Here is a 24,474-nt window from a genome sequence, read left to right as displayed (position 1 = left end):
GCAAAACACAGGAGATTGTCCCTGAAAAAAATGCTTTCTTTAACTGAATGAAGTCATACAGTTATAAGAGGGGAAGGACAGTCTGGCTTTCTTGGCAAGATTGTATCTAAACCAAGTTTGGGAGTAATTTCAAAAAGAATTATCATTCAAAAAGAATAATCAAAAAGAATATATATATATGTGTACATATATATATAATCAACCATATCATTTTCAGCAACAGTTACTTTGCACCCACGACAGAGATTCCTCCACGTGTCTCTGGCTCATCACTAGAATTGATATGGTCACTAATAGTAACCCCAGGCCCTGGGTTGTTCTTGGTACCCTGATACTCATTACATTTTACAACAAGCCACCCAGTCTTTCATGTATCAAAAGCACACCAACGTGATAAAATAAGGCAACAATTCAGGAGCAGACATCAATGTTACTATTAGAATATATTGCTTTATCTTTTTTTCCATCCAGGTAGTTGCTCAAGATTGGTGAGAACGAGGGAAGATCAATATGCGTCTCTGCAATGTCAAAAATCAGTTGAAAAAAATGAAAGATTCATCTAGTGTCTCCGTTGTTTGCATTTGTGGTGTAAGCAGATACTTGACTCTTTGGGAACTGAATTGGTCCCTTTGGATACTGCAGAGCCAGAGTGAGACTTGGAGGAATGATGAGCACACAATTATTTAAAAGGGCAAAAATGAGCATGAAAAGCATGGACAAGAATAATGGAGAAATTCCTGGAGTGGAGGCTGCAATATGTGGTGAGAAGCACGGTTTCCTATGCTCATCAGCCAGCTGAGAGAAATTCCTGAGGACACCACCCAAAGAGCCAAGAAGCTTTAATGGCAGACATTTGCTTCATAAGGCAGAGTTCATGATCAACAGCCCACTTCCAGAGCATCAGGGGGCCGTATGAAATGTAGTGCCCACACTCGTCCAGGACAAGCCTTCAGAGGCTTTAAGCATGTAAGTGACTTAAGCAAGGATTTCTAAAATCATTCATTCTCTACATGTCATACCATAATGTGTATGCCATTTCTATCATTCACAAAGAAAAATGAAAAACATAATTGAATTGAGGTCTGGAATTTTCTCAATAAGCTAGAACAATGGGCTGAATCTCACAGAAATGAATCTCACTCCTTCAGGTCTTTACTTAAATCATATTTCTTTGGCAAGGTCTTACCCAAACCTTGGACGATGTAAGATGTCCATGTGCTTCTGTAGCATCCCGCCCTGCCCCTTTCTTTGTTGCAGACTGTACATTTGTTGAGGGGGGAGAACATATCTATCTCGTTCACCATTATATCCTAAGGGCCCCCATAGCAGTTCCTGGTGTACAAGTCCTGGATGAATATTTGTTGGATTAAAGAAAGCGTATATAGACCATTATGCATTCAAGCTCAGAGCACTTAGTGCTCTGTCAATGTGTAGTCAATAAGAATAATTATTATTAGAGCATTAGAAGGGGTAGCAGGCCATGGTGGACACTGTGAGGGCCAAGCAGCAAGCAGGTGTGACAGCAAGACCTGGACATGGGTCAGCAATGAGTCCAGATTTCTGAAAGTGAACACCACACTGGCTACATCAGTAAATTCAAAATCCCCCCCAAAAAGGAGGGGATGGTTCTCATCTTCCCTGAAATTTTATATCCAAATCTGGGGAAAATGGCAAACTGAAATTAATCCAGAGGAGAGCTGTCATGATAGTGGGGCCCAAGAACCATGAAAGATGTCTGAACACCTGCAGCCGATTAAACCCAAAAACTGAGACTCAGGGAGACCTGTAAGCAGTCATCACATATTTGAAGTGTTGGCCTGGAAAGGAAGGATTATACTTTTTATTGCATGCAGTTCTGGAGGGCAGAAAAAGGACCAATGCATATAAATTACAAAGAGGTACGTTTTGGCTTGATAGAAGGAAAAATATCCTAATAATTATAGCTATTTCAAAAAATTAAATGTGCTTATTCAGCCTTTGAAAGGGATATTATAAAAAAATACTTAATGACAAAGGATGATAAAATCTGGTTCCAAAACATGGATAGTATGATTTTTCAAAATAAAAGTATACACATGCACACACAGACACACAGACACACAGACACACAGACACACACCTGGGCACATACATCTAAATGATAACAGTAGTTATCATGTGATAATACTACAGATATTTTCTCATTTTTATTTTATGCTTTTCTTTCTTGTCTTCTAAAATTATTACAGACATGAAAGATTATTTTTCTCATGACAAAAAAAATACTGCACAGCAAAAATGATTGTCTTGGGACAAGGGGAGTTCCTTTTTGCTGGAGGTGTTTGAGCAAAGCCTGTATTTGTGTTCGTAACTCTCAGGGATGTCAAAGAATAGCCCTTATTTAGAAAAGAAGACCTCCCTTAGCTCAATCAGCCTCTAAGGTGCCTTTAGATTCTGAAAGTCTATTGCACAAAGTGTTAATTATGGATAAGTATTACAATTATTAATAATATATAGCATGTGTAGTCAATAAGAATAATTATTATTAATAAAAATTCGTAGATTCTCAGATCTGTCAGGGAGCTCAGAAGTCATCTTTTCTAGCCAATACAGACAGAATTAAAAAACCTTTTGGCAACAAGTAGAGGTAGATGACTGTCTACGGCCAGGGACACACATCTTTTCCTGTTGCCCATTCCAGCATAACCTACTCTGGCAGGGAAGAGACATGCCGGTCTTAAAAACACCGAGCCCAGTGGTGGATGAAGCAATTTAATCTATTCTCAAGCAAGAGAGGATGGTCCACTGAAGCCTATGGCATTGTATTCTCTCTCTGATCTTTCACAATGAAAATAGAGAGGAATGCTTTATCATATTTATACAATATTGTTTCCTTGACTTGAAAATCTCACCTTTTACTTCTTCAAAGCACAGAACAACTTTTTCTTTTTTGCACGTCTCATGTACTGTTATCAAATGTACTTTTTGTTGTTCACTCTACTCAGGATGTCTGAACATTGTTACGTAGAGTGACTTTAAATACAAACCTAAGTAGAATTCAAAACAAGACACCTAACTCTGAGGAAGCCCTTGGGTAAAGTTTTAAAGTGCAGGATACATTTTTCCTGAATATTAGAAGATATCCAAATTCTCCCTAGGTATCCTCTCTCTGCTTCCCTTGGGGACCCGGGCCTTTCCAATCCTTCTTCATTCTGCCACCTCTGAATCAAAATTCACTCTCAGAAAAGAGACATGAAATGTTTTCAAATCAAAGCCTCCGGTGAAAACCAATCAACTAACTCTGTCATTGCCTCTTCTGGGCCCTGCACTGTGCAAGACCCCAGGGAAGAAAGGAAGGGATATAAGACAGTCCCTATTCTTATGAGCAGACAACTTAGTCGGGAAAACAAAGCAAACTCACAAATCATGAAATCACAAGGTAATATGTAGTAATTAACATCACAAACAGTAAATGCTATTGGTAAATACTACTTAAGTTCGGAAAATAAAATATAATTATCTTGGAGCTGACAAATTTACAATGCCAGCAAATGAACGAGGGAGCCATTCCATGGTGAGCTAGCAAGGCTGGTAGGAGGGGTAGTAACTCCAGAAAACAGCAAAACAAACGGGCCTGGTGGCAGGGAGCCCGGTCAGTTCCCCGTGCTGCTTAAGGGCAATCGAAGTGTGGTAAGTTGACCAGCATCCTCTACACCACTTAGGAGCTTGGTAGAGATGCAGAATCAAAGCCCCTCCCCCAGAACTGCTGAATCAAACATCTATATTTTAACAAGCTCCTTGGAATGATCCACATGCACATGAGAGTTCGGGAAGCTCTGGTCTAAACAGTGGAGAGTCTGCCCACTTCCTTCACGCTTGAGTCCTGAGTCTATCAAAGCTGCTTCCTTTTCAAAACCATTATTAATTTGTCACCTGCAATTGTTGCAATTGCAAATTTAACTCATTGCTTGACTTTGTTTCTTATTTATTTCCTCTCAAGATATCCTATTCATGCAAGGGGGTGATTAAGAATGGCTGGTGTATTTTTCAGCTTCTACCCGGTATCCAAGGAACTACCCTGTGTTCTACACTAGGGGGTGTGTGAGGACTGAGATTTGGAATCTTTTAGGCCACCTTCTCCACAGTGATTTTTATCAGCTACTGCCCCCTTGCTCCAGAATTGGTTTTCCAATGTCATTACTTGAAAGAATGAAAAGAGTTACTACAAGCCTCCTCTACACTCACAAACCAGGCGTTTCCTCAACCAAGGCTGCTTTGTCCACTCTCCACTATAGGCCCATTTGCCTGAGGGACACACATGCCATGATCTATCCAGGGGGAGGGTCACCTCTGGGGCTTCCTGCCGGAACCAGGGACGCAGAGGAGAACCATTACTTTGAACACAAGACCACATCAGAGGCCTTCGGGTCAGTATCGCTGTTTTCTTTTCTAATGGGCTTCTTGTCTTTTCAGGTCATGCAGCATTGGGTCTTTGACAGATCTCTTCAGATGCTAGGTCAGAAGGCCACAGTCTTTCATCATCCAATTTCTAAAAAAATTTACTATTCTGTTCTTTCATTTGAAGATATTAAGACACCTCCAGACCTAGAGTATTAAGTGGTGTGTGGATGAGGAATCCAGAGAGGACTCTGGATTCTCCACTAAGTTATTCACTCAACCTTTGTCTTGGAACATAACTAGAAAATTTTAACTTTTCATTCCTTTAAGAAGACTTTTCTTTTCTGCAGTGGAACCCAATACTCTCTCTGTGGTTGTGTGTGAGAGAGGGTCTATCTAGTAAAGCCAATATACTCTGAGTCCGCAAAGTTTATCATTGCTTATCCACGGTGCCCTCGGCGTCTTGGCAGTAAGCAACTAACAAATGCACTTTGGAAATTGCTATAAATTTTCAGTGTTATAAGGGTCTTCTACCTCCTAAAAGCTTTTGTCCTAGTAGGAGCCTTTAAGCAGTTATCTAACTCTATTTATTCCTAATAGTGCTGTATTTCGAACTTTGAAAATTGTGACTATTTGTATCAGTGTGCAACCCCACATTTTAACAAACTGGAGCCCACTCCAAAGTAAAATTAAAATGGTTTCAAAGAATGACAGAAAAATATTTTTTTTGGCAGGGAACAACAGGAAGCCAGAAGGAATAGAGGAAAAATCCAATGGAGAGTGTAAAGCACTGAGACCTTTTCCATATGTGTGGCCATTAAAGAAATTATTACGATTCCTTATGTTGCATATGCAGAACACAGCTCTATCTCATCATAAAAATAGTTGTTTTCCTTTCTTTTTTTTTTTTTTTGCCATTCCTACAGATATTACCAAAGAGTTTTCCTTATAAAAGAGAAAGAATATGATGAAGCAACCACAGGAACCTAAAAAGTAGGGCCTGGGGCTACATAGGACACCCAGTTGACACTCAGTAAATTTAAATGGATCACAACACTTGACTTAAACATGCTTGTGACACAGAGCGGGTTTCTTTTGCATAAATATAGAAATTTGGAACTAGCTTCCTCAGGCTCCTTGCCATAAATATGTAAAATATTTCTTGGCACAGTGCTATGGGTCCTAAAACACTCAGTCCTCAGTCCTGTTTTATGTGAAAGCATTTCCCCTTCCATACCAGCCCCCTCAGCAAAAGGACATGGCATCTCCAGCATCTCCTGGTTATGGCTAAACAGCCATTCGTTGACCTTTCCTCCCATCATTTGTGCTTTCCTTTCATGATGTAGTGTACTGACCTCAAACAGAGAAAGAAGTTAGTATGAAGTATTACATACTGTGTGTTCATTCCAAAATCTATTCTGCCCTGTACCCCCAGAAGAACACTGGCATTGCCCAGTTAACTTCCCTTGGGCTGGATGCCTTCCAGTCTTCCTCAAGTGAAGAGAATGTGGCTTTCTGGATGAACCAGGGATTGAAGCAACCACTCCTTTAGCTCACTCATTTCCTTAGGAGTTTAGATCTAATTTTTACTCAGGAAATTCTCTCATTACCATAAATACAAATATTAGCAGGGGTGTAGATACTATGTCAGGCACACAAGAACCAAGTGCCTAGAAGTACTGGGTCTCACCAGTAACGATTTTTTTTCATCGTGATGATTTCTGTTTCTTTAACATAAGCCAACAAGTAGAAATCACTCCATTTGCACTAAAAAAAAAAAAAAAAAAATCTAGTGTCCAATCTTGTACGACCAAGAGGAGAGGACAAACCATTCTAAGTCCAGGAACAATCCTAGCAGAAACAGAGAGAGGAAGCCAGAGCACTGGGTTCTGAGAAGTGTGGAGGAAAGAATCAGACCCCAGCAAAGCTGCATGTCGCAGGGGCAGGGGAAAATCATTCTGGATGGGTGGGCAGGACAGTGCAGGGAGCGGACTGAGGGCAAGATAAAGGGCCGTAGTCATGGTAACGTAGCAGTTGGGAACCTCACCATGACTGCGTTGCGGCACACTGAACACGGGTAAGTTTAGGCACGCAGACTGGATTGGAGCCACAGATGTCTATGGCGAAACTTAGCGTCTTTTCAAAGTCCTTTTGGTTACAAATATCAGAAAGCCAATGAAGTTAGCCCAATCCATAAACAGGACTTTTTTACAAAGACGCAAAGTCATCTTCAGAATCCAATAGAAGGAAGTGTATCCAGGCCTCTTTTAACTCTGCTCTACTCTGCACATTTGCATTTTCTTTTCCCCCCCAGACCAGCTGGTTCTGATTCTCTCTGCAGATGACCACCGTGGCTCCAAAATGCATGTTTGAGCCAAGCTTAGACGCTGACTAGCTTTCTTTAAATCCAATTCCAAATTCCTAAGAGAAAGAACATGATTGTCCAGCTTGGGTCAGTGGGAGATCTGATGCAATCCACAATCAAAGTGGAGGGTACTTGGTGAATAAATGGCTACCTGAGTTTGTCTGGTGGAGAGGGGGATGATCCCTACAGAAATGTAGTCATGGCCGGGGCAGGGACTCTTAAAGGCCTTTACAATGACTGGCCAGAAGTCTGCTAGTGTGTTTTAATCCTACTTGATGTCTGTAAGAATGAAAACAAATACATATAAATGTAAGGAATTTTTGTCTTATTCCTAGTGACAGGGCCAGTTTAGGATGCACAGAGTGTCAACCGTGGGTGCTGCACCAGCATAGGGTGGTCTGGGCAAAGCTGAATGGGAAGAAGCATTTCTACAAGACTGCTCAAGGAAGTGTGCCCTGTGCTGGGGTTGGAAGAATTCAGAGACCTACAGAGGTTTCTACTTATTTATTTATTTAATTTTAGAAGATTTATTTATTTATTTTTAGAGAGGGGATAGGGGCAGAGGGAGAGGGAATGAGAGAGAATCTACAAGCAGACTTCCCACTGAGCAAGCATTCCCCATGCGGGACTCAATCCTAGAGCCCCAAGATCACAACCTGAGCCAAAACTGAGAGTCGGATGCTTAATCTACTCAGCCACACAGGTGTCGCGAGGTTTGTTATTTAGAATAACTCAGAACATGACATATGTGCAGGCTTTCCCCTTTAATGTGGAGATAGGTGTGGGGTTCTTAAGGAGCTAAGCAAGACCTGACTGTACCCAAAACATGAGAGGAAGAGTTTGCCCTCAGAACATTCCCAGTATTATTAATCACTTCCCCACATATTTACAAGGGCCCTACTCTGTGCCCTATCATAGTGTTGACTTAAGGGCTATCAAGACAAAGAGGCCATCCATCCCTAGGCCGTGCTGGGGAGATTGGGCCCAGTTTTGTGGGAAGTCCCTTCTGTGGTTCTGAAGGGAACTTGATGCCAGGAAGTTGCTAGTCTCCTCTGAGCTTCCCTTCCACAAGTCAAAGGAGCACGTGCTCCTTCCACCCTCCTCTTCTGTCTGCCAGGATTTCCAGATTTGTTCTGTTTTGCAGTTGCCTTAAGCCACACTCAATTCCAACCCTAGCAGAAGGCATAAATTAACATTTTATTATGTGTACTTATTAGGGTCTCTTAAAGTTGACATGCAAATGTGAGGCTCCCACAGTAAATTATGGCATACCCAGATTAGCTGAAAATAGGCCAGGTTGTCCTGGCCAAGCCCTTGGAAAGCAGCACCTCACTGAGCTATCCTGGGAGAGACACTCACCTCAGCTTCTGCCCCCGGTTGTTTACCCTGGCCGTTGGCCATTTCCGGCTCCATTTGGCACCCCAGACCTCTCTGACCAGCTGCCATTGGCTCATATGACTCCTGGTTGACTTTCATTTACAAGGAACCAATTTCACAAGCAGCTGTAGGTGAGCCTTTTACAGGCCTCTGGCGAGTGAGAGAGAGGCCTCAGGGTCTTCCCCTTCAAGCAGCTGGACAAATACCTCTGCCTTGGCCTTCCACAGGGACCAGGCTATTTTGAGGCGGCCCTTGATCGGCTCTTCTTATTACTGTGCCTTTAATTCCAGCTTATAGCTCTTAAAATCTTATGTAAGAGGAACTTGAGCTAGATGGAGTTTGATTTGATTTGGCTTAGCTCTAGTGGAAGAATTAGTAAAACCAGAAGTGAGAACTACTTGATATGCCACTCATACTTCTACCAGGTTAAATTTTACATTGTTCCCAGGTATTTCTTTCCTAAATGCTGATTTTGTCGTAGACTTTTATGCAGTGACTGGGGAAAGCTAGCCCGGGGCAACAGGGAAAGAAACTTTTCCCATTGCCACTTGACTTTTCAAGGCTGTCCTTCGTATCTGTCAGATTTTACTTCATTATAAGCACCTGCCTTCTTGGGAGCATATGTGGACAGTCCCACCCAAGAATGAGAGAAGGCGGTAGCAGAACCGCAGACTACAGAGCCTTCCAGAGCCCCTCCACAGGCATCAGCCTTTGATGGGACATCCTGGTTCTAACTCAAAGGTGGGAGAACTGGCTTCTGGCCTTGTGCTAGCCGATGTATGCACAGGGACCATTTGCAGGGTGGAATTGTGGAGCCTCCACACCTCGGACATTATGCCGGAAGCCACTTTTCGGTGGGTCCTGCGTAGGGAGAGTGTCTAGAATTGCTTCCCTGATTCCTGCCCCTGCTTCCAGGTGAAGACTGCCTGATGCTCCCCACCGCCCTGCAACCGCTGTGGTTCTCATTAGGTCAACATGCTCTTTCCAAGTGTTCATGGAGGCTGTTGTCCCTAGAAGTGTGACTCCGTGGGTCCCAGTTCTTGCCTGCCACGTTGCTCTTTTATTTTTCCTTCCAAGCAGATGCCTCTAAACCTCCCTCCTCCCTTCTGCCACCTCTCTTCCAGCTTTTCCACTTCCTTTCTCTTCTTATTTCACTCAGTTTTTCTTAACATCTCATTCATTTCACCTTGCTGCTCTGTAGAGAGCTATGCGCGGTTCTTACCTTCCCCCAGTGGCATTTAAAGTGTTTCTTAGTGCAAAACATCCTATTCATTGCCATAGAAACAGGAAGCTCAGTGTGGAAGAAAAAGAAAAAAAGAAGTCTGGGAGTCTGAGCTTTGCAATTCTGTTATTTTGCCCAAATCCATAAATGGCAACACGCTGGGAGACATGCAAAAGCCTGCTCACTGCTGGGATGAGAGAAGTCAGGGCCTCCCATTCCTAGGAAACTGGGCATGGTTTTAAGTGCTGGTTTAAACCCAGAGAAAGCCAGCTTATGCAGCAAAGATCTCTGCTTTTCCCTCCTATGGAAGCTCCCAGCTGAGTCGGGGGAAGTCAGACAAAGCCGCATTCTATGATCAAGACTGCCTCTCAAAAGCTGCAGCACTGCACCACACTTGCTGGACCCTGCCAGCCACCCCCCAACTGTAGAAGAAACATAGTAACACCCCCCAGCCTTCAGGTCAGGATCACATGAAAGCATGTGGAGTTGCAGCTTCTTTGCTCCTTGATGGACTTACCATTTCCTCACCACACCCTTGGATGGCACTGAATTCAGGTCATCTGCACATCAGGCCATCTCCCTGATATAAAACAAGAACTTCACATCCACATTGTTCCTAGAGTAAAGCTGATGAGCCACAGTTTTCCTTGATATGCAGTCAACTGTGTTTAATGTTTACATCTTCATGCAGAACCTGGAGAGGAATCTTCTTCAAACCATTGATTTGAGAGATGTATCTTCAACCTACCCTCAACACGCCTTTTTCGTCTGGGTCCTCAAGCACCTTGGGGCCATTATCCCTAGCTGAGAATGGGCCAGCTAACTGTGTGGACTGAAGCTTCAAGCTAAGGACATGAAGTTTGCTGGTTCAGTCTCTATGGAGGCAGTGAGTTTCTCAGAGGTGATCTATATTCCATTTCCAGAAATGCACCCTCACTTCAGGCAATTGCCTGTGTTCTGACTGTGTTTTCTCAGATTCTGTGTTTGCCTATTTGACATCCATTAATCACAAGCTGAACTAGGGGCCAAAGTTGTTTACATTTCCCCTGTGATCCAGCTTTTGTCGGGGCACACAAATCATATTACAAACTCTCCAACCAATTCTGAGCCCATAACCCCAACCACCTCGTTTAACTAGCTTTCGCACACCAAGCCAATGTTTCCTCTACTCTAAATCACCCAGAACCAGGTGCAAAACAACTAAAGAGCACCCCTATATAGCCCAGAGCCTCCTGACACCATTCAAACTAGCCAATCCTAAGCCATTTGCCATGCCCTGCCTTGCCCTTCCCATGGAAGGCAAATAAAGGCTCTGGCTTCTGCTTTCCCCTGGATCCTGCACCTGACTCCTGAGCAAACCTGGTACTTTCCCATGGGGCCCTGTTTGACATGGTATGCTCCCCCCACTCCTCTTAGAAACTTTAAGTAATGAAAATTTTTCAACAGCGTTAGCCTCTCTGTGTCGTCACCCAGTCACCTTTTTAAATTAAGACCCAGGCAGAAACCAACTTTGCACACATCCATTTTATCAGCTACAAGGATATCCTGATAGGGAGTTGTAACTGGCGCATCACAAACAACGTCACAACCATGGAAGGACTATCCCAGGGCATGCTTTGTTGATGCCAATTCAGCAGTATCTTCTTCTATAAATAGAGTGACCATATGTCCTATCGTGCCCCGCAGAGTCCATGTTTATTCACCGACCTGTGCAATTAATAGTGCCCTCATTCATTCTCAGAGCACTCCTAGTTTAGAAAATAAATCATATAATTACCCTAACAAAAAGCACCAAAAATTAGTCACCCATTAAGTAGGTAAATGTCTTCATTATGGAGGACTAATTACAACTCAAACATTTAGTCCCACATTTCCACTTGAGGAAAAGGTCTAAATGAATGTTACGGACTTTCTAAAAATACAAGTGTTTGTCTTCACATAGTATGCAAGAAGTTAAAGAGGAAAAACCAGCTGCATGAAGTGTATACACAAAGCAAAGCAATGAATCATGATTACTCTGAGGTTTCATTCGTGAGAACTGAGGGAGATGGTAGAACTGTCCACCGTCACCGAAAAGCTGGACGGGGGAGGAGTCACTGTGGACCAGCCGATGGCTCCAGCTTCTCCGTGTCTTTTAATGTTCAGTACCAGAGATGAGGTATAGGCACTCAATCATTCCACAATATATTTTGTTTCTAATAAGTGCTGGAATGTGTGCTAAGTGCCAGGGATACAATCAGCATCGGCTGCAGTTCCTATCCTCAAGAAGCTTATTCTATAAAGGGAGAAGTTAACATACAGGAGAAGTATTTCAATTAGCCTGTGAGCACAGGTCATTACATGTCTATTTAAGAGAAGCACTGACCCTAGTCCTGGGGCTTATAAATAACCTTTCAGTTTAAATTTGGAGTGGGTTTTGGGGATATAAGAGAGTGGATTATAAAACTCTGGTAGCAGTTGAGCCAGTAATTGTAGAGCCCATTGGAAGGTTCCAGAAGCGAAAGGACAGTGTCATTGGAGCACCAGGTTGGGGGACAGTCTAACATCAAGCATCCAAATAAGCAGGATATAATGATTCCTGAATGCTATGAAGGTCTGGCCCCAAGTCTTAGCATTTCTTGACGTGTAGAAATGAAGAATATCAAGGACTGATTTTCAATCAGTCCCTAAACAACCTATATTATTCCTTCAGCTCCAGGATGGGTGCTGATATTTGCCCTTAAAATCACTAGCCTCAGTTCTGTGGAGAAGGACCAGCTGTGTCCCAGGGACAACTTCCTCACCATCCTCCCAGGGATGTCTGTCAAAGGTTGTTTATAATCAAGCCCTAAAAATCTATGACATGCAGCTGCACTGTCTGTGATGGCATGTACGTCAATGAGAAAAATTCATGATTTAGGAATGCATCTGAACTATGTTTTGCTTCTCCACACCCTAGTCAGATGTAGGTTTGTTTTGGTCCTCTACAGAGTTATAAATAAAGAGCCAGCTCTAAAGATTTGCTGCAGCAAACCCGGGGCTGAAGGAGCAATCCTTCTTAATTGACCTGACTTGCACAATGTTTTTGGCATATGGTCTTGCTCTCCCCAGGCAAAGAGAACTCCTATAAAAAGAAATACATAATATTGGCCCTCGCATTATTTTAGAGTCCTGGAATGTTAGACACAGAAGGAACATTAGAGATCTTTTTGCCCTACGCTTTTATCTTAAAGCTGAAGAGTACCAGACATTGTAGAACTATTTAGCGGAGGTCCTCAACTGGGATTCTTTTTTATTTCGGAAGCAAACATAATTAGATTCCACACCTTAGGAACCAGAATTTTGTTATATTGCTGAGTTACAGATAGTGGTCTCTATCGTATGGTTACTACACTTAGACTGTTCTGTACCATAAAGCATTCAGTGCCTCATAGTATAGCCCCCAGGATCCCCAAGGCCCATCATGGAACATATCCTTAGTGATCCATACTTGGGATCAGTCTCCCCCTTCTCTTACCCATTATCAAATTTCCTTCTTATGCTCCCTGTTATCAGAGCTCTGGCAGGTAAGACCTAGTCTGATAAACTCATTCACCCCATGAGATTCACATACAGTAGTATTCTAATGAAAATAAATTTATAAAATATTTGCCTACTAAATAATACTTTAAAAAAAACAGAGGCCAGCATTTTTTAATGTGAAGAGCCAGACATTGCACTAGCCATTTTAAATATATTAGCTCATTTAGTCATGACAACTCTACAAAATATCGTATTATTCCTATTTTGGGGATGAGGAAAGTGAGGCTCTGAGTGGTTCCTCAGTGTCACATTATTTGTAAGTGGCAGTATTGGGATTGGAATGCAAGCTATTTGAATTCTAAATCTATGTACTTTACCCAGTGCCTGAAATGAAGCGGCTACTGCATGAATTGTGACTACTGCAAACAACAACAAAACAAAGATAATTGCTTGTCGGCTATAGTGTGTTTCCCCAAAGGCACAAATTATGACCTTTTGGATTCAATCTCCTTTCAAGAGCCTTCATGTTGAGAGTTTAACTAAACTAGTCTATAATATTGCTGCCTTGGCCTCCATTCTGTGTGGCCAAGTGGCCTGAGGGGACTTGAACTGACACTAGGCCGCCCTCCCCCCGACGAGCACGTGCCCTAGACAATGTTTCGCAGGGCCACAAGTCAGTAAAAGTTCCTGATGGAATTACCCCAACCACGCTGGTGGATCAATAGTCTCCCCCAACTCTCAGGGCCTCCCCTGTGCCCTTAGATGAGACCCTTGTGAACCTTACCAAAACCTTTACCAGACTGGTGTTAGCCAGGAACACCAAAGCACTCCACCCCCTGGACCCTCATAAAGGCATGAACCCCAGGTCCTGCCTCACTCTCTGCCTGTACCCTGCCTCACCTCCCCCTGTGGCCCCTGGAGACATGCCATGTACCTCCTCCAGGATCTGTGGGTAATAAACTTCTCTATTTCAATTCCCCTGTGGTCTTTTGCTGAACCTGTGGCTCACCATCCCAAACCCCAGGGCTCTGCTTAACAAATATTTGTTTAACAAAGTCACAGCACCTCAGCTTACACCTTCTCAGCAATTTCCTCGTCTCTCCATTCACTGGTTTAACACTAATAATTTTGGCAGATAATTCAGTTGATACCAACAGCCAGTAAAGACCCTCTCTGACACAAAACCGCCAACCACTTTTCTACAATGAGGAGGTGCAATGTCTGCTTCCCTCCACCCTGCCCTGTTTGTAGTCTGTCATCTTCACAATTGTCATTACTGATCTGCTTCCTCCCTCAGGATTCTGCTCAAACTCCACTGGCCCCTGGAAATGGTGTTTGTCATGGGTAAGTGGCTGGGGAGAGAAGGGCTGTGAACTCGCCCTAAACCACTTGGGCAAGTCCATCACCCCTTCAGCTTCCCCTTTCCTTGCTCCTAGCTCTACTCTGCTCATTAACTTCCTCCTTTGCAGCATGAGAAGGTGCGCTGGAGAAATGAGCACAGGACAAATCCTGGAACACACTCCACATTTTCCTTTCATGAAAAGAACAGCCACCTCTAGGTCCAGATGCGCTCAGGCCTTAGGAAGGGTCCATTGCATCAGCCTTCCTGAGACAGACTCAGCCACTCTGGCACCACCACACAGGCCCACACTGCTTGTCAGAGGCCAGGGGCGGGGGGAGGGGGGTGGCAGGAGGGGTGTTCACTGTCTCTACCCAGCTCTGGAGTTTCTGCAGCTGCCTTCAGTTCTTTAATCCAATCAGAGCTACACTGTCCTGTTTCTGTTATCGTCATGATGAGATTGCCAGAAGCAAGATACTCATCCTTTCTGGCAAACCCATCCCTCTCAAGAAAGGCCATCTCTGAAGCCACCTAGACTTCCTTACCTGTCCAGACTGTCCAAGGACTTCCCCAGGTAAGACCCCACCCCTTAGACCTTTTCCAAATCATTCACACTCTCTCTTTCCAAGATCCTCTGGGGCATTTCAGTGTCCTTGATAATGTCTTGAGTGTGAAGGAGAGCCCCACTTCCCATGTAATAGCAGGGCATGTCACATAAAGGCTGAGTTCTGTCCACAGCACTCAATCAAGGACGTACTGTCTTGTTTTCTCTAATAAGCCACCTCCAAACTCTTTCTAGTGAAGACAACACTTGCAGTTCCCTGTGCAATTTTCGCCAAAATTATAATTCCATTTATTCTTTTAGGGTAGGCAGAATTACCACCACCACCACCACACACACAGAAATATTCACATTCTAATTCCTAAAGTCTGTGAATATGTTACCTGACAAAGAGGACCTTGCAGGTGTGATTCAGTTATGTCTCTTGAGGTGAGGAGAGTAGCTTAGATTACCCATGTGTGTCCAGTCTAATCACATGGGTCCTTAAAAGCAGAAAACCTTTCCCAGCTGTGACCAAAGAGCAATGGGTAATAGGGATGAGACACTGCTAGCTTTGAAAATGGAGAGAGAAGGTGTAAGCCAAGGAATGCAGCTTCTACAAGCTGGAAGAGGCAAGAAAATGGATTCTCCTCTAGACCCTCCAGAAGGAGCACAGACCCTCAGATACTTTGATTTTACCCCAACGAGACCTGTGTTGGACTCCTGTCCTCCAGAACCGTAAGATAATAATGTTGCAGTGTTTCAAATCACTAAGTTTGTGGTAATTTCTTATAACAGCAATAAAAACCTAATACGGGGGTGCCTGGGTGGCTCAGTCAGCCAAGCATCTGCCTTCAGCTCAGGTCATCGTTCCGGAGCCCCTGGATGGAGCCCCACATTGGGCTCCCTGCTCAGCGAGGAATCTGCTTCTCCCTCTGCCCCTTACCCCATTTGTGCTCTCTCTCTCTCTCTCAAATAAAATAAATAAAATCTTAAAAAAAAAAAAAGAAAAGAAAGCTAATACAGGCTGAAAAAGAGCAACAGGCAATTCAAAGCCCTTGTCTTCTCAGAGTCCCATTAGACTAGACATTAGCAAATGACTCCCTCTCAACTGACACTTACCTCTCAATAAGCAACTGTTACAATAACTGTGAAAATGACAATAAAATTAAAATTAAAATTAAAATAAATTTTAAGAAAGAAAGAAAAAATGTAAAAGATCAACATTATCCGGGCTGCTTAGGGATGCATATTGCTACCAATGGAGAAAGAGCGGACTGGTATATATTAACTCCCAAGATCATTTTCAGTGCAAACTGTTAAACAACATGAAAGCTCTTTTTTTATTACAAAGTACCTGAGTATGTTACAGAGTTAGGCATTTCGTTGACTAGATTCTGGAAGACATAAAATGGTACTGAAAAATTTTTGAGATTGGAGATGCCAAGATTGGCATCTTGGATGATGTCAATTTTCTATTGAGCCTGAAGAACTTCCTGGCAGACCCCTGAGAACTCCATATTGTGGCATTCAGTGATTGTGCAAAGTCCAATCACCAAATTCTTTAAGGAAAGAGAATTTGACTCCGTGCTTTTCCAAAATGAAATGAAGCTTCACCAAATTTGGTCAAGAGCATTTAGACCAAGTGTCAAGGTAAGATGTTTCCTCTTATCATTAGTGTTTCATTTTATATCCTTTCCCAAATATTAAAAAAGCAATTTTTCTTTCTTTCCTGCCTCCACCCTTGAATATAGTCCGAAAAAATAGTTTCATGTTCCCTCTTATTATTTACTTTTATTTATAAAATTGTGAAAAATTGAGTCAATAAAAAATTCCTGCCATTTGCTGAGTAACTAGTATGTGCTAGGCACCTGACATTCAGTGTCTCATTTAATCTCTTAACCAAGGATTATTATTCCTATTCATTGGAATAGGAAGGATTAAACCAAGGCTCAGGAAGTTCAAATAACTTGCCCAAATTCACAGGGAGAGAGGTGGCAGAAGTCAGAGCACCTTCCCTCCTTAGACAGGGTTCTCTTAGTTTCATATATTATTCCCTGTGTTTCTTGAATACGAACTATGTTCAAAAGCAACAATAAGAGTCAAATAAAAGGATCAGTAACTAGTGAGTCCAGTATTAGGTCATGAGTCCATTTCCCCAACCCAACTTAGGGGTTCCCAGAGTAGCACACAGAGAGGGCCACTGGCTTCCCTCTCTGGGACAGACAAGGAACTAATTAAACTCTTCCTTGATTTTTGGTGTAGCTTCTGTCACTCTGCGATTACTTTTCTTTTGTGAAGGGGTTCCCCCTGAGAGCCCTAAAAGGGCAGAAATACCTGCATGGCCTAAATACCTATCACAATTGAGGGCCACAGTTAACTCACCATTTCTATAGGGTAAGAAAACAATGTTGTTTGGTTACTAAGGCAGCACTCCCTCATTCTTTACTTTCTTGCTTTGGTTTTATTGCAGCTCCCCAGAAAATTTTCTTCAAAGAAATAGGATTCTGATGCCATGTAAACTGAACTACTTGCTCTGTCAACGGAGTTAGCTCTCAAATATTCCCTCTCCTGTCATTCACAACTCACCCTCTACCCTGCATCAAAATAGTCATTGCATAGATTTTTCTATAGCAATGACTGCTGGAAAATAATTCCTAAACTCATTCTTCTTCCTGAGCTTTCCTATAGCTGCCTTACTTCTGCTCCTTCTGTGATTTCAGAGGCCGGTTTTAATTTCCTCAATTTGCTGTAGAGTTGCCATGATGTTATGATATCTTTGTGAATCACATTACAATGCCTGGAGCCCATTTCAGATGCATAGACTTCAAGCAAAGAATTAGTAATAATAGTATGATCAGCTGCTGTAGAAATGACCAAGCATAAAATAAAGGGAATTGGTTTCTTTCTGTTTTCATTCATGAAGGAGCCAACTTTAGCTCATTTATATAGTGATAAATACCTATAACAGTTTACCACTTATACAGGTATATAATTAATATAATACAATTTTTCTTTAATCTATCTGTGACAGTAAATAAAAGAAACAGGAGAGGTGATGAGAAAAAAAATGGACTTTTTTTTAGGATCATATATACAGGCTCAGAAGAATCACAAAGACCATGAGCAATGTACCCATAGATGGATCAAAATATAAGAGCAATGGCTTGTGAGAAAGTAGGTCACTTCTTGTGAAGGTTATCCTAATGCTGGGAATAAAAAAGAAAGTAATCCATCTGGGATCTGGCCTTTGGTTTTCTGATTTAGGGTTCAGGCTTGGAAGTAAGAAAACCTGCATTCTATTCCTGTACTTGGTACTCACTCTCACATGGTTCCTTAGGGATACAAGTAATGAAACTGGCAGGGGATTGTAAGCAAGAAGAAACAAACATCCTTCTAAAATATTGGACAGGATTGGGATGTTCTACAGACTAACAGAGAGTGAAGTTTGGGAAAAATGATATTGGCATACAAAAATAAAACAAAAATCTTTATGCCAAATCAACATCAAAAAAATCTAACTGCCTATAATTTGCCTCAATAATGCCTGAAGTGAAATGTAGGAACTATAAACGAGACTGATGAAAAATAAATTGTAGAGTTTGCAGGTGCTGGTCTAGGTGCAATCAGACCTCAAACACATCCAGATTTAATATCAAAAGTCTTGATGCAAAGTATTCCCCAAGGGAAGCTGAGAAAACCTTAGTATATTAAAATGAGAGCAGAACAAATATTGTCTTTATCATAAGGACAAATGATACCTGCACATACAGAATCTCGTTGAGGGGTTATTATTTTTCCCAAATCTCAGTGTTTCTAATGTACATCTCAAGATAATGATTTTTCTCTCATTTCTAAAGTTTGCCAAACACATTACAAACTATCTTGAATGGACCATAGCATGGGAAGATTAAGGCAAGATGTTAATATTTTTTCAGGTTCTGACTAAGAAATAGGCAAAGATGTGTTGAGGGATATTTTCAAAATCATATGTGAGACTTTCACTTCTAGCTAAGATATAGTAGTTCGCACTAGATCAATTATTCTGGTAAGAACAAAGAGAAAACTCAGATAAAATATAAAGAAAAACAGCAATAACAACAGCTGTCTGACTGAAGGCATTGGAAAATGACTGAGGCAACCAGGAATGAAGGGCCAAGATCCAGCAGAGACAAGAAAAGGGAACCACAGAGAGCTGAGCTGCTATTCTGCAAACAGCTTTTCCCCTCAGGGCAATTTCTAGTTTTTGGCTTGGAACTAGAGGCTAAGAATCCACCCAGAGAGCTGTGGCTGATAAGCAGAGAAACAAACAGAGTTTCTGGAAATCTCACAAAGGTGCAGACAAAAAAGGAAAAAAGACTGGGAGACTTGAAGGGGAGGTTGGAAGATTGGTTGGCCAAAGCATCCAAGACTTGAGGTAACAGAATCCTGAAGGGAAGGGAAGCCCAGGGAAGTACATTAGATACCTCATTTTCTCCTAGAGGCATATGCCAAATCCATAAGCTGCTAAGGACAAGGAGCTGGGCAGGAAATCACAGAAAATCAAAGCAGTTTTGGCCTACCCACAGAATTGAAGAGACAAAAATTGGAGTTTACATCCTGACAAAGAGAAGCCCAAATCAACACTCTAGGCTTTCAGTTGGGACTCCTGGGGGCCACACCACTGTTGAAGAGCAAACTAGAAGTAGATGTAACTTTCCAGACTTCAATAGCCTCAAGTCAGTTTAGTTGCTAATTGAATCAAAGTGATCTGCTTCTTCTCTGGCTACATAACCAAAGGATAGGGTAAGCTGTCTCAGAGGAAAAGGTGCCTCCACAATCTTTCATATATAATATATAGGATTCAATAAAACATTATGGTCATATCAAGGAAAAGGACCAAGAGGGAAAAAAAATAGGTAATATAAACAGACCCACAAGTATTCCTGTTATTAATGTTATTATACTTGGATTTTTAAATATATAATGATGTGACAAAATTAAGAAAACATAAATCAAACATAGTCAAACATAAATATATTATCGATAAAACATAAGTCAAAGATCGAAATTTTTACTTCTCTGTTTCTCTACTGGCATTTTAGAAAGAATTAAATGAAAATTATAGTCTAGAAAAATACAATATTTGAAATTAAATACCCAATAGATAAACCGCTGGATTTAACAGCAGTTGGGACTCAGCAGCTATGTGGATTAGTGAAGGAAAATAGGGCAGTAGAAGACCTACCCTGAAGCACAAAGATGGAAAATACAGAAAGAAATACGTGATAGTTAACCTTATATGTCAAAATATCCTGACCATCCTGCCTAGATATTTCCTCAAGCATTATTCTGGATGTTTTGGGGGGTGTACTTTTTGTGGATGAGATTAACATTTAAGTTACAGAACTTTAAGTAAAGCAGTTTGCTCACTGGAACATAGGTGGGCCTCATTCAATCAGTTTAAGGCCTTAATAGACTGGCCTCCCCTCAGCAAGAAGGAATTCTGCCAGTGGATGGCTTTCAGACTTGAACTACAACAGCAGTTCCTTGGGTTTCCAGCATGCTGGCTTACCCTACAGATTTTGGACTTGCCAGGCTCCATAACTGCATGAGCCAATTCCTTAAAACAAATCTGCCTGTATATCTATACATATTGTATTGGTTCTGTTTCTCCATAGAACGTTGACTAACACAGAATGTGAGAGACATGTAGGCATAGAAGAAAGGTTTAATATGCACAGTTGAAATGCCAGAGGCAAGGAGAAAGCGATAATGGGGAAGAAAAAAAAGTATCTGTAAGTATAATGGCCTACTATTTTCCAAAACTAATGAAAAAAATCAAGCAGTAGATTCAAGGAGCATTATAAACACCAAGGAGGATACATACAAACAAGAACAAAAACAAAAACAAAACAAAGCTTACCTAGGCACATCACAGTAACACTGATTAAAAAAAGGGAAGTGAAAGAAAATAACTTGGGTATGGTGTCAGCAAAATAGAAGGGTAGGCAGCCCCTAGCTCCCATGCCCTCAAGAAATATCATAGAAGAAGCATAAACTGTCAGAGCCAACTTTTGTCAAAGCTCTGGAGCATAGTCAAAGGTTTATAGCAACAAAGCCAATGTTTAATAAAGAAAAAAGTAATTCACAAAAGCTCCTGGCATACATATATATATTTTATAACAAATTAGTTATTACATTAAATATAAAAGGATTAAATATTCCTATTCAGAGGCAGAGATTGTCCAATTGAATTTTTAAAAAATTTATGTACAGGGACTGATCTACACAGAGTCAGCTCTGTTCTCAGTCAACTCTATTTTCTATGATAATATTTCCTCAGCCTTCCTTAGCTTGTGTAAGAATCCTCTGAGAATCTTGTTAAAACTCAGGTTTGTGGACAACATCCTTCAGAGTTGAGGATTAGAAGGGTGGTCATTTGCATTTCTATGATCTCCCTGCTCCCAAGTCATGCTGAGGCTCCTACTCTTTAAACTCCATTTTGTGCAACTATTATCTACATGATGATAACTATAGCCTCACAGGGGCTGTAGCCAAGGTCTGAACCTTGTCTTTCTCATGAGTTCATATGAGAGGTGAGGTCAGGAGAGCAGAAGGGGCCATGTTTTGAGTTTGGGTAAGACATCATTCTGCATTATTGTTTTACAAAGAAATAGCTCATGGATACAATCCTCTTCATCTTTTCCATGAAGGAAATAAGACTCTCCCAGTTATCTACACCAATCTCTATATTAACAGGGAGTTCTCACAGTGCAAGATAAAATTATGATCCTATTTCACTAAATATTCTGCTGATACCACTATTAAACCAAAATGGGACATCAGGCAAGAGATGTACCACTGTAGGCTGCATGCTTAAAAATGCACCAATGATTCACCAATCATTTCATGTGTGTTCCATCTCCTCATCTAAATTATATACCATATGAGGGAAGGAGTCATCTCTGCCATTTTTTTGTATCTTCCCAAACATCAAGCACAATAACCTCCCTCAGTGAATTATGAAGACTAAGAGCCAAGGCAATTGTTAGGAATTAGCCTGGAGTTAATCCAAGTTTGCCTTCTGCCCTATCCAGCACTCCCGTATATCATTCATCACCCCTCACCAGCAACACCCACCTGACTCATATCAACCCATTCAGTACTTCCACTAGGTTGCTGGAAGTCCAATGCTATCAATATCCCAGTAGAAAATCATTAATTAACCTCCTACCATTACATCTATTCAGAGAGCATACCAAAATGGTATGCCTGCCAACCCTATGTGGCAGCAACACTCAACAGTGAGAGTCCAGACACTTCAGCTTCTGGGTACAGCAGACAAACCAGACAGTGTTACTGTTGGAAGGTCAAAGCCCTTCAAATTACATTTGTAAGTGACCATCCAGCTGGTTCCTGCAGCCCAGCCTTTTCCTGACTTCAACTTAGTCAGTCCAGCCCTAACTAAAACAAGCCTCCAAGACTGTTTTTGTTGGCTTCAAGCCTGTTGGTTTGTTTAATTGTTGTTTTTATGGGTGCCAGGCACTGTGTCAGACACTTATGACTAATACCTCATTTATTTGAATGATACCAGTTATCAATGGCTTCATCAGGCGAATGGCACAGATCATATGCAAACTATAAAACATGATTAATATGAAAGTTCTGGAAGTCCTAAGTCCTAAGGTGGTGGATTTCAATTTTATTTCCAGAGCATAGCATGAAAGTCAAACCCTCTCCTTTCTTTAGCAAGAGAAGGGAGACTATGAGCCTCTTCATTCAAGGATCCAAGGACTCCAGAAATATTAGACTAATTTGTAAGATTCAGCAAGCTTTTCTCCTTAAAGTTAAGTCTCTCTGTTTTAAGGATATGACATCTAGCCCCAGGTAATGTTTTAATTTTTGGAACCCCTGCTGAGTTGGGGGTAGGCATTCATTCAGGGCAAAGAAAGTCCTGTGAAATCTTTCTTGAGACAAACATATTGGTTTGTAGCTAAGCAGCTGTCCCTCAGGTAAGCATTTAGAGTTATGGAGATATCAGGAGAAGCAGGGGAAATGAAGAGACAGGCTACTTTTCATTTCTAGTCATAAAGAATATACAACTTGTTTGTATAACTTGTTTTTTACCAGCCTATATCTGGGAGGACTAAGAGATAGTACTTCCATTGGGCATTGAATACTCATAAATATGGACTTCCTAAATAACTCCAGCTGCTTCCGGTCTGTTTCCTCATGGGTCTCTCTTCAAGACCCTGTTCCCAGACTCCCAGTTATGAAGTCTCCACCAATGGGATGTCACCTGCTGCAAGGTGTTAAACCTCCAACTCACTGAATACCTGTCACCAAACCAAATAGGCCATTCACTGCCTGGCTGTCCCTAGGAGAACGCACAATGCACTCCCAATGCACTCTTTCAATACCTACCAGTGAATGCATATCATTTCCAAGTTTTGATCACTGCTAGTCTGACTGTATCAGTGTATCTACTACCTCTTAAGGCTGATCCATCAAACTCTGTGTGCATATGTATATGTGTGCGTGTGTGTGCATTTATACTCAGAGCATGATACAGCAGAAAAGGCCTTAACTAATGAGTACATATATTTTCAGCCTTCCTCTTTATGTCCTAGGTATTCTATAGAATCCCTTCAAGTTTAGGGAAGAAAATGAGGAAACCCAAGGGGCTTCAGGTCTCCCCAAAGCCCCACAATCAGTACAGCTTCCTGACAATCAGATTTATATATTGACTCTTGTAGTAAGCATGCTCTTGAAGAAAGGGTGCTCTCACTTTAAAAAGGGGGGTGGTGTTGAAAATCAGATATTTATTTCAATCCCCTTTCTTTTATAGATGAATAAATCAAGAAGAAATGAAGATTGTTACACAGTCACATAGCTATTTAGCTAGAGCTGGAACTAGAGCTGAGGTTGCTTGATTCCCCAACTGTGTGTTTTCTATGCACCACACAGCAGGGAGAAAGGGAAGAGAAACAATACTGTGTGTTTGTTGCATGTGTTAATGATCAGGATATGTCTTGATGGTAATCTAGGGTTGAAGTGGCAAACAAAAGTGTGGGAGTGGAATGTCCCATTCTATAATGTGTCCCAAGAAATCTCAGGAAAATCAGAGAGAAAGCAAAAGTTTGAACTCTTGGGCTGAGGAAAATTCTTTCTAGATATGTTTGGTAACTCATACCTACATTTCATAGCATAAAGAGGCAGTAGGAATCCTAAATAACCCTTATAAGAAGTTTCCCACCAGGAACATAATGAAGATGCACCTTATAAACTAGCAGAATTTGGAGTTTTCTACGTATCTTTTATTTGTTAGGAGTGCTCATAGGATGGTGGCAAGGCTTATGAGTAGAATTTCAGCTGCATCTTATCAAGATCATTCTAGTGAAGAAAGCTGTTAAAGTCTACTGGAAGGGTCTTACTGATCAGAATCTTTTGTGTATGTACACACACACACACACACACACACACACACACACACACACACACGCCTGCAGAATCAAACTGTGAAGGATTCCCCTGGGTTTTAGATCTTTATTTTGTTGGCAATCATGGATGCATATTAATCACTTGAGGAGCCTTAAGCATAATGACACCCAGGCTCAACGTTAGAAGAATTAAGAATTTCTGCAGAGAGGACTAACATTATTTTTTTAATGTCCCAGATGATTTTAATATACCACCAAAGTCAAGAGCCACTAAGTCAGAGGGTTCAAAAGAACCCAAAAGATGAAGGAAGAAGGTATGGGAGGTAATGA

Source organism: Eumetopias jubatus, unplaced genomic scaffold (assembly GCF_037043125.1).
Source record: "Eumetopias jubatus isolate StellerSeaLion01/CBP00866 unplaced genomic scaffold, mEumJub1_p1.0 scaffold_6, whole genome shotgun sequence".
In the NCBI taxonomy this organism is placed as follows: Eukaryota; Metazoa; Chordata; class Mammalia; order Carnivora; family Otariidae; genus Eumetopias; species Eumetopias jubatus.
The sequence above is the reverse complement of the archived record's forward strand: the minus strand, read 5'-3'. Positions refer to the sequence as shown.